Here is a 10,000-nt window from a genome sequence, read left to right as displayed (position 1 = left end):
TATATATATATATATTATATATATATATATATATATATATATATATATATATATATATACATATACATATACATATATATATATATATATATATATATATATATATATATATATATATATATATATATATATATATATATATATAATCTCGAAGGAGAGAGTTCCGTCAAACGTAGCATAAATCTTATGTCTTGAATTATTTTAAGCCAGGAGAGAGTATGAAAGGAATCACGGGGGTTGCAGGAACTTCAGTGGGATGTAATCTGCTCGAGAAAAGATGGGAATGACGTAACGAGACAACATCCTTGCTTATGTTTTTTTAAAGTCTCCCTTCGTGGTTTGAAAATAATGACTATAAGTTGCAAGTCTGAAGCAGACTTACGTACAGTATCGTTAAGTAGGTTAAATAGTGCCAGACCTACTTAGAGGTTGTATTGTAAGTATAGTCAGTCTCCTTACGGTAGAGGTATTCTTTATAGCGAATCAAAACCTACCGAAAGGCGCAGCAGTGATATTTTAGTCTGTAGGTTATTTTAAGCGAATTGACAAGCGATTTTATTTTGTTTTCTAAAATATTTTTTGGTGTGATTTCTGCATCTTGCAACATACTAACTTTAATAAATGCTAACCATTAAAATATGGCTATAGTAGATTCACATCAACCGCACATTTGATGTCTAGGCCAATCCCTTACGACGCTCCTGATTGGCTGTTGATAAGCCAATCAAGGGCTGGAAACTCTCAGTCTGTCTCGAGAATTCACATAGGCAGGATGTATGTTCCACCTCTCCTGAAAGACGTATACCTCAAGAGAGATGGAACATAGATCCTACCCATGTGAACTCTCGTGAGAGACTGAGAGTTTTCCAGCCTTGTGACTGGCTATCAACGAGGCAATCAGGAGCGTCGTAAGGGACTGCCTAGACATGAAATGTGCGGTTGATGTCAATCATTGTACATCTCTTTTCTGCGGATACTCAACCGGTTATTTAGTGATTTAGTACATTTGTTAGTTACTGGTGTTCGTTCGATTAATCTACGAGATTTCCCTTATCTTCCTTTTTTCATTTGAGAGAGAGAGAGAGAGAGAGAGAAGAGAGAGAGAGAGAGAGAGAGAGGAGGAATGCAGTTTCTAAAAGGGAATATGCCTCTGTCTACCATGATTTGACTCCTATATTATCATTATCATCGTTATCTAAGACCGTATTCTTATAATGAAAATAGATGAAAACAAATAAAAAAAAACCATATACATACTCAAAATTCGCATATCTTTACCAACGCCACATCACTAAAAGCACGTTTTTATTTCGCACTAGAAACGCCTTGTAGCCGAAAATTTACATGTCAAATTGGTAGCCTGAACAATCTCAGTCAGACTTTTCTTTGGAGAAATAAGAATCAAAGTCGTTACAAACATTTGTGGATATGATATGATGAGTTTTATGATTTGTGAGTTAAGACTGAGAGATTAACCCTCAAAAGGCTCCATTTCTATCAAAATCTAATCACTTGTTACCGGTCACGTTAGGCCCATCCGGGGAACAATTTTCCTAAAAGTCCTCTCCTACCGTCTGGCACAAGCCAGCATTCGTTGAAACAAACTAACAATTTTTTAAAAAAATTCAAGAAAGTCCTCACATACCGTCTGGTAAAACAAACCAGCAATCGTAGAAACAAATTAATAAATAAAAAAAATTCCTGAAAGTCCTCACGTACCGTCTGACACAAACCAGCACTCGTAGAACAAACTAACAAATTACAAAAAAAAAAATCTGAAAGTCTTCACGTACCGACTGGTACAAACCAGGACTCGTAGAAAACGTAGAAACAAACAAACACATTTTTAAAAATCCCTGAAAGTCCTCAACTTACCGTCTGACACAAACCAACACACGTAGAAACAGACTAACAAATAAAAAAAATCGTGAAGGTCCTCATGTACCGTCTGGCACAAACCAGCACTCGTAAAAGAAAAATAACTTCATGGCAGAATTGAAAGAACAAGACGAAGATGATCTTCGCATCCTCGACACAAGCTCCCGTGGCCATCTGTGGAAAGATGGGCATGGTGCCAGTGACCTCATCTTAAAAAAAAAATGACTAAAACGTGCAACAGACATTTCAAAGTATGGTGTGACTGGCAACGGGTTACAATGCGACCAAAGAAACTAAAAGAGAAGTGAATAACATTCTAATAATTTTTATGGGTAAATACTGCAATAAAGAAATAATTTTCTGATGATACTATTCTAAGGTTTGTTGGAAATTTCAAGAACGTCTCACGGATGGATTGCCAGTATCGGTAAGGTTCCACATCATCGTTTGAAATTATATGTAATCCGAACCTGAAAAGTATTAGATGCCTTGTAAGTATTATAATGTTAGAAAATTCCAAGTATCAGTTTATGAAACTCGAAAAAACAACGGATCTTCGTAGTGTAAAAAAAAAAAAAAAAAAAAAAACAAAAAAAAAAAAAAAGACAAAAAAACTCTTGACTAAGGGCTTTTATCTGCCCTTTAAAAATCTCGCGGTTTGCTTACCTTGCACGTAATTATGCAAATGAATGCAAAAAATAAGACCAGGTCATAAAAGAGAGGCGCTTATGCAAATTTTTGATCGCTAAGTAGGAAGTTCAATAACTGTATCTTCCTTTTGGATACTTGAGGCTCGTCTTGCACGGATGAGGTACACGTCGTTTTTTTGTTCATATTTTTCCAAGAATTAGGACAAATATTTTTGTGAGAAAATATCCTGTCCGTGTCAAACTTTCTGGTTATATATATATACCACATATAGATATATATATATATATATATATATATATATATGTTTTATGTTATATATATATATATATATATATATATATATATATATATATATATATATGTTTTATGTATATATATATATATTATATATATATATATATATATATATATATATATATATATATATATATAATATATATATGTTTATGTATATATATACATATATATAATATATATATAATATATATATGATATATATATATATATATATGTATATGTATATATATATATATAATATATATATAGATACATATATAATATATATATATATATATATATATATATATATATATATATATATATATATACAAAAACTGTAGCATCTTCCATGAAATTCCTTTTTCACTCCATCACAGAAATCTTTGTTACATACATGAATTACATTTGCCCTATTACATGAGTTGAGGCGATTTAAATCTTTTTCACGCAAGAATTTATCACAATGATTCAGCATTTTTCAACTGAAAAAAAAAATCTTTTGCGGATAAAAATGGACCGAATCTTCCTTGAAAAAACGTTTCAACGGTCCTTTGTCCGAAGATTAGAAGCTTCTGCTATGGAAATGCGACGAGGTATTCTGCTTGAATATTTGAAAGGTCGTAGGTACTTCGAACCCTGAAAACCGGCATTCCTGTTAGAGAAAGTCTTCCACGTCAAACAAATACAGACGAAACACACTGTTTAAAGAGACCAGTGGTTGTGATGCTACCAATCGAACTACTATTCCTATCACTACCTTTAGTGCTACTATTTCTTTAGGCTATCAATATCGCGAAATTCCACATTTCACGAGAGGATACATCTCTACTGCAAATAAGAATTTAATATTGGTTATTATCCTTCCACCTCGACTTGAAAGGCTTCACGACGACAAATAGACGCTGAATTTTGTAAACATGAATGAACCAGGAGGGTGAGCGAAAAGTCCAGCCGTTCAGAGAGTAGTAAATCGACTGACTCATTATTTTTCATTTGCATATTCAGTAGTATTATTCCCAAGTTGTATGAAATAAAATCAGGAAACAATATATCTTTCATATATAAAAAATTACAAGTGGAATAGGAGTCTTAACTGAAATATGAAGACTTTTGTGACGTTAGATCAAGTCTGTCAGTATAAAGCTGTGGACTGGTCCTAGCATGTAACTGGACTTTAAAAGAAAATAAAGCAAACACGCGTCTTGAGAGGAAGCACAATGACTGTAGCAAATAAAAGCAATAGAAAAGCTATGGTATCTATTGTGAACCAAGAGGTGAAGGGTTGCAATCATGTCCCCGATCTAATACTTAATTCCTATTTAATTTCCTAATTATGCGTGTTAGAGGCATCACTTTATAATGACATGAAGGGGTAGTGTCTACAAGGAAGGCTTCTAGGTAGAAAAGAGCTGAGGGAATGCTAATGTTGCTATACACCCTTGATTTTCGGGGGGGGGGGGGGCCACCGTAACAGATTTGGTTATTGCTTCCGTGTGTCTGGTTATCTTATGTGACCCGTAATTAGACTTTGGTTAAGAGGTTAAAGATAAGGGAGAAGGCAGGTAAAACGAGAAACAACACTATAACCCTTTACCGCGAAAGTCTCCTCTGCTTCGAGTTTCTCTCTGCATTGTCTTTATCTGAAACCACCAGTTGGTAAGAAAACCGGACATATTTCTCGAGGAAGAATACACACGCCTGCATAAACTGTGATTAGCGTTCGTTAAGGAATGTTCTTGCATAAGAAACGTTGGCGAAGAAGCGTCGTTAGTGAAGATGGCTTCGGTAATCTTACTGCTGCCCGCGCTGCTCCCTCGCGGCCATCACGGAAATAGATTGCGTTAATTAGAAAGAAACATTTGAGGTTGTACCGCGGGATCCAGGTGAGTAAAAGACTTTCTCCTTAAAGAGAACGTATTATCTGCAGAAGGTATAATTCGTCCAGGTAATGCCTGATGCTCATCGGTAAGTTTCGTAGTACACAAACGAACGCCATTTCTTTATGGAACAAATGATGGGGACTAATTCAGATTACACCTACATATGGGGTAAAGTACTGAATAAGTTTTTTATCGTTTTCCATTTTAGGTTTCCGCAGGATAAGATCTGAAGAAAAAAATGGCAGCTGGAAAATCAGGCTATGGAGATGAAGACTTCAAATTTCTTTCATGAAAAATTTTTTTGTCTTCTTTTTCGAAGAGCATCCGAGTTAATCCTTCGTGAAGGAAATGTAATATTCATAAAGGGAAGATGATTCCAATGAAAGTTTTACCCATTATATCGGCAAATGCCTCGAGCAATGAAGTCTACACTTTGAGAACTCTTCTCTCCGACGAAATTAGGCGAACTTATTAGAGGAAAGACTACTTCGCAGAGGCTCTCTCTCTCTCTCTCTCTCTCTCTCTCTCTCTCTCTCTCTCTCTCGGTCCATCCACAACTTTGCCTAGATCTCCAGGGCCTTATAGGAAATTATGCAAATGAATGCAAGGAGAAGTAAATAGGCTATAAATAGATGCATTTATGTAAATTTCTGCCATTAAGGAAACGGTTCAGTAACCCCGATTCCATTTCTTTTAGGAGATTAGAAAGTGTTACTTGAATGCACCAAAATTGGTTTTTCTCGACTTTCCGCCTCTCTCACTCTCTCTCTCTGCGAGTTTGGATGCACGCAGGCGCACGTGCTTATTACCCGCATTCTTATTCTACATGCGTATATATACTTCATTTTTGTTAGAATGCCTGTTCATATGTTCAAGTATGAAAGTAATCTGAGCGTTAGAGAACATTCTGTACAATGGCATGGTAAAATAAAAAGAGGTAAAACGAAACGGGGTAATTTAAAAATAAATCTTTTTATACTCCTTCCTAAGAGACGTTGAAAATCTTATTCAACTCTAGTTTTTTTACCTTCTATAAAAACAGATTCGAAAAGTTGTGGCTGTCGAAATACTTGTATCTGGCGACAGCGACCGACAGGGTCTACATACACAAACAGAATATATATATATATATATATATTATATATATATATATATATATTATATATATACTATATATATACACATACAAACACACTATATATATATATATATATATGAAAGAATGTCTGTTTGTTTGCTTGTATGAACGCCATACAAATCTACATTTCTTGACTGATTTTCATGAGATTTCGAATATAAGTCAATATTACACTGGGAAAAGTCATGGTGAAAACAGAATTAAACTCGGACCATTTGTTTACCCTGGGTAAGGGCGTGGGGGAAGGGGTGTGGGAAGGGGGTGAAGTGTAAAAATGACCGAAAACGACATATTTTAGTGTCTAATCGATAGTTTTCGAGGTTGCTGAGATGAATAGTAACACTTTGAATGCACCTTAAGTCCAAGTTCAGCCGAGATAGGGAGAGGGAGGGCGTTAAAAGAGGGGTGGGAAGGTGGTCACATTTAAAAATAACCGAAAACTACAGATATTATGAGTCTAATATCGAGGTCACTGAAATGAATAGAGACATTCCCAATGCCCTTCAAGTCCAAGTTCATGCGCATCAGGAATGCGGGTGAGAAGTGGTGAAATGTAAAATGTCAAAAATTGCTGGACAATGTAACTGAAGTAACTATCAAGAGAGAGAGAGAGAGAGGGAGAGAGTTTATCGGTTGTCATTGAGAGGTTACCTGGGCAGCGCCGGATTGGTCAGCTAGTATATCTATCTATCTATCTATATAATATATAGATATATATATATATATATATATATATATATATAATATACACACATACATATTAGTATGTACGTTGATGTGTGATATTACTAATCACATGTTAAAATGATTATAATACAATATATATTATTATATATATATGTATATATATAATATGATATATATATATATTATATAATATATATATATATATATATATATATATATAATATATATATGTATGTATATATATATATATATGCATGATGACTTTATATATTCGGTATTTCACAGGTTGACAAATCTACTGTGATTACGCAAATAGCAAAGAAGACAGAAAAAAGAAAAGAAAAAGAAAATGAACTTTATTTCTTTGTCAATAGCAACCTTGACATGTAATCTTAGGCGCAGGTCGAGGTGAGGCATATCATTCTACATGGTGTCCATAAAGTCCCAGTACCATTCTAAGCAACAAATATTTTTAATGGTACTGGGACTTTATGGACACCCTGTATTTCAGTACAACTGAAAAGATTTCAAAGTTAGAAATATTGTACTTGGTCTTTAACTCTGGAATATAGACTCATTATAAAAAGTGGGATATTTTTAATAAAAAAATCTAAACATCGATACTAAATACGTTAAGTTCGATGACAACTGATAAGCCGAATCGAGGTAATATTTTAGCCCTTTGGATAAGTTATGATTACCGGATTCCGTTTTTATTCTTTGATTCATTTTTACATAGGATACATTCGTTATGAAAGGCTGTGTATGATCACCCTTTATTTCGGAAATAGTGATATTTCTGTACATTTGTTCCAGGAAATGTTATGTAACATCATAAATGTTATGAGGCAAGAGAGTTTATTATTCTAACTCTTAAGTGCAATGTTAGGTAAAATTTATATATGAAAAAATGTGATGCCATAATACTATTCTCTATCGCCTCGTTTTCCTCTTATTTTTTCGTTGCTTCAAGATTTATTATACAATTTAAGTCGTTAAATGTACGATATCAAAATGAAGGCCAAAAATCTTTATATGATTTCAACAATTTTCTTACATTTTCATTCCGGTTCCAAATCACCATTAGATGCAAATTCAGAACAACTCCATACAACCCTTCTGTTTTATGTATTTTTTTTAAAAGAGAAAATTCCTGATTTCTATTCCTCTCTTGCAAGCTGCGTTGATGAATATTCCAGGTCCCTTTCTTTGGACCTTGGAATATTCCACTTAAGAGAACTGACACAAGGCACCGGTTCTGCAACCATGCAAGGGGCCATGATGCTCTAGATGCACAGGAAAATGACAGTATTGAAATATTTCAAATGACAGTATTGAAATATTTCAAAAGAGTATATGCTCTTGAAATGAACTTTGTTATTGGTTAATAAGAACCGCCATGTATCCCTCTACACACACACTCATATATATATATATATATATATATTATATATATATATATATATATATATATTATATATATATATATATATATATAATATATCTATACATGGATGTGTGCGTGTGAATTATTTCCCATTGAACATCATAATATTCAAAAAAAAAAAAAAAGATTGAAATTATTTTTTATTGATCTATTAACAGTAATGTGACATGGAGATTCATGAATCTGCAATAGTATAATAAAATTTCGCATCAAAATTACAGAATATTTCTTCGAAAAAAATTACTTTTGACATGTGCATAAATGACAGTATAGAGTTGCTGTTGTAATAGATTTATAGTCATCAAGAAATTGAGGTATGTTCAAAACTTTTACATGGATAAGTAAGTCATGTAATATATGAAAGGAAATGGCTTGCACGACAAATTAATCGTATAAAAATTGAAGAGAGCTTTTGGGTCCAAGTCCGTGAAATGGAAACAGAATAAAGACGATTCTCAAATAACACAGATAAGAGTGAAACCTCATCAGCTGCTTCTCCCCCTCTTGTGTTGGTGCATGAAGCAGCTGAAGCCATTGTCGTTTTCATCCCCGACTCAGCAGTCAGGGGACGCGAAGTGACACCGACTGTTGTCTAACCCGAAACTGGCAACAGACTCTCCCTCCTCTCTCGTAATTGGGTTAAACGAACCAAATCAGGAAGAACCTAAAAGGATTATTGCATTGATGCTAGACCGATATATATGTATATATATATATATATATATATATATATATATATATATATCTATATATATATATATACTTTTTTCTATGTCCATTGCATTTAACGAACTGCAATATTATCAATTTTGTAGGCCTTAAAGCGAGGTTGACTTATTATTAGTTAAGGATCGTGTTCTGGTTGTACTAACCGGTTTCTTTTATTTTCAAAACTATCTAAGGGTTATATATATATATATATATATATATATATATATATATATATATATATATATATATATATATATATATATATATATATATATATATATACAAACTACATACATACATACATATATATATATATATATATATATATATATATATATATATATATATATATATATATATATATATTAAGATATTTATTTCCTTTTACCAGCCACTCTCCTTAGCAGTCTATGATGTTGGCGATACGGTAACATATTCAGAGAGAGAGAGAGAGAGAGAGAGAGAGAGAGAGAGAGAGACATTCATTAATCTTTCTCCTTCAGTCTCCTACACTGCTTATTCGTCTACGTCCATTCTAGTATTTCAGAGGCAATAAATCCAAGAGACAGACTTATACATTTATATAACGCGATCTCTCTCTCTCTCTCTCTCTCTCTCTCTCTCTACCAGGACACGGATAAGACCCTGAGCTCGGCCACCTGGAATAAAAGTAAAAGAAAGAAAATACAGAAGATACGGTAATGAGGAACTTAATCTCTTAAATGATCAGAAACCTTCATCTGAGACAAAAAAGTGATCAGATTATAGGAAACCGAAGGCTAGGAGAGAATTCCAAATTTACCCCAAAAAGGAGTCGTTTTGTCTAGGGCGTCTGTGACTGTATCTCTGTCCTTATCGCAGATAATAAAAAGATATGTTCAAAATTAAGATTATTTAGGCAAAAATGTCATAAAGTGTAGCCACTGGAGCTTAATACGTGAGTATGTCATCAGTTTTTTTAAGATGCAATTTTATCTCACAGATGGTAATTTCAATATGTAAGTTACAGATGAGTTGACAAGTCTCTCAGCCACCAGCAGTTGACAGAATTTAGATATATGAGAATTGTAAAATAACATTGCGGAAAAACAGCAGAGCAAAAGTGCGACGATGTTGAAAAACACGGCAGTTTTGAATTAAAAACGAGCGCCAACAGAAGTCTCACAGATATTGATATTATCAATGGATATCCACAATTATACATTTGAGTGAATACTCTGTTTTGAAACAATATAATTCAACAACATCACTGACTTGCATTGTTTCAAAAAATAGCCTTTACTCATATATGTAATTATGGAAATTCATTTGTAGTTTTTGCAATATCCT

Source organism: Macrobrachium nipponense, chromosome 10, assembly GCF_015104395.2.
Source record: "Macrobrachium nipponense isolate FS-2020 chromosome 10, ASM1510439v2, whole genome shotgun sequence".
In the NCBI taxonomy this organism is placed as follows: domain Eukaryota; kingdom Metazoa; phylum Arthropoda; class Malacostraca; order Decapoda; family Palaemonidae; genus Macrobrachium; species Macrobrachium nipponense.
This window is presented reverse-complemented; position numbering follows the sequence as displayed.